Genomic DNA, 9,265 nt, shown 5'->3' on the forward strand with positions numbered 1-9,265 from the left:
GCCACCCCCCTTCCCTTGTCCTATTCGGACTAGGAAGGGGAGGGGCGCGCGGCCCCCTCCTGCCTCCTTCCCTCTTCTCCCTCGAGGCCCATGTAGGCCCAATAACCCCCCGGGGGGGTTCCGGTAACCTCCCGGTGCTCCGGTAAAATGCCGATTTCACCCGGAACGATTCCGATGTCCAAATATAGGCTTCCAATATATCGATCTTTATGTCTCGACCATTTCGAGACTCCTCGTCATGTCCCCGATCTCATCCGGGACTCCGAACTCCTTCGGTACATCAAAACTCATAAACTCATAATATAACTGTCATCGAAACCTTAAGCGTGCGGACCCTACGGGTTCGAGAACAATGTAGACATGACCTTAGAACTATTCTCGGTCAATAACCAGTACCGAAACCTGGATACCCATATTGGTTCCTACATATTCTACGAAGATCTTTTATCGGTCAAACCGCATAACAACATACGTTGTTCCCTTTGTCATCGGTATGTTACTTGCCCGAGATTTGATCGTCGGCATCCAATACCTAGTTCAATCTCGTTACCGGCAAGTCTCTTTACTCGTTACGTAATGCATCATCCCGTAACCAACTCATTGGTCACATTGCTTGCAAGGCTTATAGTGATGTGCATTACCGAGAGGGCCCAGAGATACCTCTCCGACAATCGGAGTGAAAAAACCTAATCTCGAAATACGCCAACTCAACATGTACCTTCGGAGACACCTGTAGTACTCCTTTATAATCACCCAGTTACGTTGTGACGTTTGGTAGTACCCAAAGTGTTCCTCCGGTAAACGGGAGTTGCATAATCTCATAGTTACAGAAACATGTATAAGTCATGAAAAAAGCAATAGCAATATACTAAACGATCAAGTGCTAGGCTAACAGAATGGGTCAAGTCAATCACATCATTCTCCTAATGATGTGATCCCGTTAATCAAATGACAACTCTTTTGTCCATGGTTTAGGAAACATAACCATCTTTGATAAACGAACTAGTCAATTAGAGGCATACCAGTGACACTATGTTTGTCTATGTATTCACACATGTATTATGTTTCCGGTCAATACAATTCTAGCATGAATAATAAACATTTATCATGATATAAGGAAATAAATAATAACTTTATTATTGCCTCTAGGGCATATTTCCTTCAGATCCCACCACCATCTTCTGTTCCAACCGACTCATCGATCAATCAGACTGTCTAGTCCGATCTAGCCTCCAAGATCATCTTCCACGAATTTCCATCCATCACATGATAATTTTATCTTAGCTGCCATGACTTCCTGCAACGCCTTCAATCATCTCTGTTATGCCAACAAATCTTTCATCCTTGTCTGCCATAACCCAAGGTTTTTAGTTGCGTAAACTTCTCCACCTCAAACCTGGTACCCGTTGACGCCATGGTCCTTTGTATGGCTGACCCTATAAAAAATTATCTGAGCTTTCCACACAATGCCCAAGTACACAAACCGAATCTCCATGTACTAATAGCAAAACCAAAAGAAATAAAATCTTTGGCCTTCACGTGGTGGCTCCCTTGCACAAAACTTTCAATGCTAGCTTTGCCTTGCCACAACCTTCTGCTTTCCGATGGATGCGTATCCTTTGATGGATTTTCTCACAAATCTGATCCGCTGCCTTGCCTCGTCTCTCGCACGTATGTCTTGCATGCACCAGCGTTTAAATTGCACCTGCACGTATTCGCCACGGAGACAAGATCCCGTCGGGACTCGGTCCCTTTTTTCCAAAACAAAACTCTGTCAGATTGCTCTCGCCTGCTGTACCCGACCTGTATGTGACTCTGCCGCCTGCAGCCGTGCGGCTTTCCGCCACTTGGGCCGCTGCCCACACGGGTTTCCGCAGCCATCGATCGGTCCATCTGCTGCCTGCCTGCCCATGCGCGGTGCGCCGCCGCTGCTGCCTGTACGCTCGCCCGATCGATCTGCGATCGCCGCACGTCTAGCCGTTGCACACGTATCTTCCGTCGAGAACTTTGCCTGCTTCCAATTGCTTCGCCGAAGATTACGACTGACCAACTCTGCTTTAGCTCGCAACTCACCAACGTCCGTCATCGCGCATCACGACCGCATCATGCAGATTTCTATCGATATCCTTCCTTCTCTAGATCAACTCTCGTTATCTTCAAACAACCTAGCTCTGATACCACTTTTTAGAATAAATCCAAGGCATTCCGTCGATCATCCGAAAACCAAGCAATCACACGAGCACGACACCGATATTTGTTAACGAGGTTCACCAATATGGCTACATCCCCGGGGCCTGACTATGGGCGCTCCTCCCCATGACACCGCTACAATACCGCATCCGGTCGCCCTGGACACCGGCACATGCCGCCGGCTTCCCCTACGTTCCGGTGCTATTATGTTGGCATAGGTTACATCGTGTGTCTACCCCCGCTATATATGGGAGGTCTAGGATACAAGTGTCCTATTAGGACACAACTCCACATCCTATGTAAACACAATACAACTCATAGTCCAACTGTAACCTACCTTGTACACAATATTCGAGACAACTCTAACACACACGACACTCCTACATTGTGGATGGCAACTGCAGTTACACGAACGTGGCAACTAGGTAAACAAACATGACAACTGTGATTCTTTTACTAGGCGGCAACTGCAGTTGCGCGTACATGGCAACCAGATAAACACACATGGCAACTGCGATTAACTATACATGGCAACTATGATTTGCCCACACGTGGCAACTAGGTAAACACACATGGAAACTACTGTTTGACCATGTGTGGCAAGTAGTTAATCACACACGGCAACTACGGTTTGATTACACGCGGCAACTACCATAAACTAGACATGACAACTATAGTTAATCAAAACAGATAGAGTTGACATGCTTTTACAACTACACTTGCCATCCCGGATAACTACATCTGCCAAGTAGGATGGCAACTAAATCTTCATCCCGCGGGTACCTAACGTAGCTGCACTAGGACGTGTGGGCATTTTTGCTTCGTGCCACACGCGCGGGGTGGAGATGAGTAGTACTTGTTGGGCGTGTGACACGAAGTAGCCGCACCCACACGTGTGAGCAATTCTAATGTCCGCCCACACACAACCCGTGTGGGCTGCCTCCTGCTCACACCACACACGGTGTGTGGCCAGACCGTTTAACGCCCACACGTGTGGGCGTTATCGACGTCCATAAATTATACTTAAATTGTAGGGGTTGACAAGTTTTCGACTTAACATTAATTAGAAATAAGCCCACTTTGTGGCGGAACCTTAAATAAATTAAGAAGCTTACCACACACAAAGAAAAATAATGTATCGTTATTACGACATGATATCTGACACGAGTTACCTTTTTCTAATGCTGCTTACTACTTATTGCCAAATGCATAGTAATTAAGATAAAGATGCAATCAACAACGAGGCCACGGCAGTCGAGGATATGTTAGCCCTTTGAAGTTTCACTGCCTCACGTTTCACTTCCGCAGCTACTAGTTTAGCATGATCGTGAACACAATTTTGGCATTGATTCCCAAAAATCAATATGCAAAGCAGCAAGAATACAAGCATGAGATGAAATATACTTTGAGAAAGAAACAATCTTGCAGAGCTTTCCAATCAGGAATTTCTACTCGATAAATCTTGGTACGGCATGGAGTACGATGGCCTCATGTCATGCTCTCTAGCACGAGTAAGAATGTCAGCTTTCCCAATCCAATTGATATTGCTAGCCAGCCATGTGGCATCGGAGTACAAAACGTTTGGAATGACATCATGCTCCTCCCAATCTTCTGAATACGCCTATTTAACAACTTTGTAGTAGCTATCATTAAATAACGACAATCAAACATGTCGCATTTCAGGATAGAGCAGGGTGCAAGAACTTACAAGACGTCTTTGGGCCGTATCGGTTTTAAAGAGGCCACTACCTCAACTCTCATTGCATTTGTTAAGTCCTGGCTTCCTGCCCATAATGGCACGTTCCTACAATGTGAGTCTGAGTTGTATTGGTAAGATTGAGTGCAGATACCTGACTCTTTTGTTCCTTTAATTTGCAGGAATGGACGATCCCTCTTTATTTTCTTGTAGCATCGGTCTAACTCGAGTTTTTTTAGGGTACTTTATCAACTTCAAATAATTGGTAACATAAAAAATAATAATGTCCAAGATAATAAGACTAGGCGGAACACCCTCCTAGTGAACAACTTTTGAATCATAAACCCACCTAGCTAGACACCCCTCCCAGTAAAGGGGTCACCGACAGGTGGCAATGTAGAGAAGGGTAAAAATGTAAAAAGAGAGGTGGTTGGTACAGCTACTTGTACAATGCTCTCTACCTAACCCTGACGGCAGGGGACAAGGGCATTAAATGCCCGTCTGTGTCGCCCAAACAGTGTAGAAAAGGACCGTCAGGGGCGCCACCGCCTGCCAGATGGCGATCTTGTCAGCATCGCATGCCACCGCTTACCGCTGGCTGCACAGCCTTCCGCCATGCGTGCCTGGAAAGGCCCCCAGGGCGACACCTTGGTGGATGCGCTGGAGCGTGGGCACAGAGTGGCCGCTTGCCGCGGCAAGCGTCTTGCCGCGGTCGTGGTCTTGTCGCGCCCGGAAGCTTGTCGCTCACCGGGCCTTGCCGGAACGCGTGGCGCGTCGCGGCAAGTTCCTTGAGATGCCTTGGTTGGCCTTTCCGGCAAGCTCCTCTTGCCGGGCCTTGTCCTCTTGACTTGAATACTTTGTTCTTGAATGACTCCAAAGGAGCCACGGAGTACCTTGGCGGTCACCCGGCAAGCCCTTGCCGCGGGGTGCTGCAACTGCCCGTGCACAAGTTCGGGGTACTAGGGTACCCCTACTCTAGTACACCGACAGACAACAACTTTTGAATCATAGACCCATCTATCCAAGTTGTGTGCTGTCCTCTTTGCATCCCCGGGACTTGTCCACCAACCAGTTACTCCCCTGGAGCGCCTCCCCCTCTCCCGAAGAAACACCTTTCTTAATGTGCTGTAGCAACGTCACCTAGGCCTTGCTTCTCTATGGATGTTTTTGTTAAATGCTTGTTTCAGCTTGATTGTTTTAATGAGTAGTTCTAAACTAGATCATCACGCAAATAACTACAGTAATGATAACTCCCGAATGTTCGGAGTTAAGCATGGCAACCCAAACGGGTTTAGATTGCAAGTTTAGTTTGCGTGAGAGTAAGGAAACATGGCAATTTTCTGACAAAAAAAAACGAAAAAGGACGAAGTTGCCATTCCCTATGAACTAAAGTTGCCATCTCTCCTATGAACTAAAGTTGCCATGTAAAAACGTTCGGGACGAAATGCTCAAAATCCGAACGTTCGGGAGTTATTGGATTCCAGTAACTACACCAATACTTCACTTTGTTGCTGCACATAGAAAATATATGTTCTTGACATTGTGGAACACTCAAACTGACTTTCATCTTGTTTTGATCAAATCTTCACATGTTAGTAGAAGAAACCTTACCCCCACCACACACACACCTTTTGTAACATGATAGTTAGTACGTACTCCCTCTGTCCCGAAATGTAAGACGTTTTTTTAAGACTGTGATAGTATCAAAAAACGTTCTATATTTTGGGACGGAGGGAGTACTATATAAATGACTAACTTTGGTGGCAAAGCATGGTAATTAAGATAAAAATGAAAGCGGTGATTTGTAGCCAACAACGAAAAGACCACACAACCCAGGGGGGTCAAGCATATATAGTTGACGTTTCACTTCCACAGTGCACACGCAAGACAAGACAGGGACAGGGACAGGCTCACTCGAGCTACCAATTTACCATGGAGGGAAATTGCAGATGATCCAAGCAAGGCCAGAAGGAAAACTCATGATGCATTGCCACTACGGTAGCTGGATCCACCACTTGGCCCTGCGTTGCATCCAGGCCCGTGCTTGTAGGGTATTGGGTTTCCAATCAGCGCAGCCTCGGCTTGCAGAACTTCCAGCTTGAAAATCAAGGGCCTAGAAGGGTTCCAGAAAGCTACGAGAGTAGTGATTTTAGAAAACTACAGATCCAATAAATGAAGAGCATTTCGAACACATGACAAATAATTTGGCAGAAAAACTCTGCTAAGGGTTCGCCAAGATGTTCAGCTAGCTGTAGAAGCAGTGGAGATAGGAACAAGGACTAAATTATGTGCTCCTCCAATTGTAGAAGTTGTCACATACAACAGTACACAAATAGAACCACCGAACAACTAATGGAAAATTAATTCCAGCCGATATTTAAAAAGGTTGAAGCTTGATAATTTAATTACAACAGTAATAAGAAGACAGAAAATTGCCTGCAACTCAGTTGAACATACGTAGTATCTGCTAACACTAAAGTGGCACATGCAACTACGTACCCAATTTTCTCCTGAAGACGAGGAGGAATATACATCTATACCTGATCGTCGGCCATGAACGTATCACTAATTGACCGGTATACATGCGAGCAAAGTGAGGGAGATTAATTAATGGATCTTGTAGTCTTACTCGAAGATGGTGCAGTACCAGAGGAGGCGCACGACGGAGCCCCGGCGGACGCGGCCGTCCCTGACGAGATGCCCTAGGGGGGTGATGAGCTTGATCTCCATTGTGTGCAGGCCGTCGTAGAGCACCAGCGAGTAGCGCTCAACCCTGCCGTGGCGGACCGCCACGCCTTGCTCTCCGCTATGGTGGCCACCGCGCCCCGCGTCAAGCCAGCCGCATCCATGGTTGGGTTCCTGGATCTGGAGGAGAAGGGCTGCAGGCGGCGAGCCGATGGGTTTTAACTTCTAAACAGCGGGGGCGGGCATACGTAGCGGCGGACGGCTGCAGGCTTAATTAATTCGGTACTCATTCTTCGCCTTATGGGCTGGCCCTTTCTCTGGGCAGTTTGTTTGATAGGCAATATGAGCGCACCCCATTCTTTTATGTGGAAAGATTACTCAATTTTTTTTATGTGGAAAAAGGAAAAAAGAAAAGGAGAGTAGACTTTTGGTGCTAGGTATTAAAAAATAAATAAAAAAACGTATTCAAAGGTTTCAAAAAAAATTGTAAAAAATCCGTTGAAACTTATATGTGTTCAGCACGAACGTGTGAAAATTCGTTTGAAAATATTGTGATTTGCAGGCTGTACAAAAAAAAAGTCCAGCCCAACAAAAAAAAACCAGTCCATTTTGGAAATACGTATTTTTCATTTTTCTTGTACGCTGCATGTGAGCATATATTTTTCTGAAATTTTGCGCATACGTGCTATGCATGTGTGTGAGTATTCACAAAAAACACGCTGTAGAAAAAGTTCTTTTTTGGAAACGGGCATGATTTCCTATTTCCGAAAAGGGCCATATTTTAACTAAGAAAAACACTTTAATTCATCCATATTTTATAGCTCTTTTCCTTTTTCTGGAAAACTAAACTCTCAGAGACCGCACCCTTTCTATTATTATCCTCCCACGCGCGGCCCTGATGAATCTCGCCAGAATTGCTTTTTCCACCACATCCGGCAAGAGGCACTAGAGCCTCCCGGTAGCCCCTCTCCAATTGCAGCACTACCGGACTCGCCACATATGCCGACGGCCAATTCCCGTCGGCATACATCTATGCCTACGGCTATCGTCGGCATAGATCACGTCAGCGTAGTCTTGTCAGACCGCCGATATAGTCTAGCCGTCGGCATAGGTGCCTATGCCGACAGCTTTCCTCTGGTCGTCGGCATAGTTTGGCCGTCAGCAGTGATTTTCACCCGACGGCAACGGACGGCGCTGTCAAAAGTGCTGACGAATCACGGGCCGCCACATGTCAGATATATGTCTACGGCAAAGCCGTCGGCGTAGGTGAAAATCTATGCCGCCTCTGCCACGTGGCCGCCTTTGGTGAGTCCTGGCAGCAGGGATATGCCTACGGCAAGCCGTCGGCATAGATTTTCACCTATGCCGACGGCGGCCCTGGGAAGCCCTGTGCATATCTACACCGACGGCTTTGCCGTAGGCATATATTTGTGTTTTTTTATTTTCCTGTTTTCTCTGTTTCAATTCATTTTGACAGCATTTCAAACCAGGAAAAATAGAATTATGCAGAAATATGATGGTTCATCATCTAAACATACTCAAGTTCATCATCATCATTTAAACATACTCAAGTTCATCATCTAAAGATCATAATCGGAGTTCATGAACATAAGTAGTGCAAGAAATGGAACATCATCATCGTCATCTAAAGAAACTAACAAGTAGGAACATGAAAGGTATATATGGCACGACAGCTACATGCACAGGTATCATCATCGACATCAAGCAAGACCACCGCCAAGTCCACCTCCGCCAAAATCACCACCGCCAAGACCACCACCGCCAAGACCACCTCCGCCAAAATCGCCACCGCCAAGACCACCACCACTCTGCCAGATCGGAGTGACTGGGGTCGACGTAGCAGGAGTTGAGCCACCGACCCCCTACATGTTTGAGAGAAGTTTCTAACGGTCAATATGATATGATAGTGTTGAATGATCGAGAACTAGTTTGTCAGTAGTTAGGCAAATGTACTAACCGGAGTATCACCGCCTAGTGCCACCCATTCATCGAACGTGGGAATGTGTGGGGGTTCTCCCGCATGTGGTGGTCGGTGTCCAATTTGTGGTGGCTCCGTGCGGTTAGTCCAAGACGCCAACATAGCCTGGATGTTAGTTAAACAAGCAAACTAGAAGGTCAGAAGGAATAAAAGTGCAAATTTTAGCTTGGTTTTAAGAGGGCAAAACTAACCGTCATCGCTTGACGGTTGTAATCATCGTTTGCCTTCACTCGTTTCAAGTACTCCCGCACCTCAAGATTCCTATGCTCGACAAAGGCCTGATATGCCTACAAATTTGAGGTTGTTTCTAAGTGGGCAGTGCGGGAAATAAACTGAGGAAGTTAGAGAGAAAGAAGATAAGGGGGAAGTACTTACAGCATGCTGGCGGGCTAAGGGAGGCTGCCACCATGCCGCCGACGCTCGCATCCTGCCTCATCTCTGCTTCACAGCACCATAAAAGCAACACCGCTCACCGTCACATGAAGCGGGGCTCCGGTTTCGAACCTTGTCGGTCTTTGCAGCATCGCTATTGCTGCGGTCAGCCGAGCCCTATACAACATTCCGATGAAAGCCTTCAATGGTACAACATCCCGACTCCTAGAAGCGACCAGAGGCTGCAATTGAGCGCCGTTGGGGCCGTTGAAGTTTTTGATATGGTTGCAATGCAGTGCCGCTAGAGCTGCAATGGAGCAGCA

The 9,265-nt window shown here is 46.6% G+C and overlaps 1 pseudogene; it reads right to left on the reverse strand.

Moving 5' to 3' along the window:
* Positions 1-6,441, reverse strand: part of LOC119310755 — a 17,981-nt pseudogene extending 11,540 nt beyond the window's left edge.
* Between the last annotated feature and the right edge of the window lie 2,824 nt (positions 6,442-9,265).

This window comes from Triticum dicoccoides, chromosome 5B (genome assembly GCF_002162155.2).
Source record: "Triticum dicoccoides isolate Atlit2015 ecotype Zavitan chromosome 5B, WEW_v2.0, whole genome shotgun sequence".
Lineage (NCBI taxonomy): Eukaryota > Viridiplantae > Streptophyta > Magnoliopsida > Poales > Poaceae > Triticum > Triticum dicoccoides.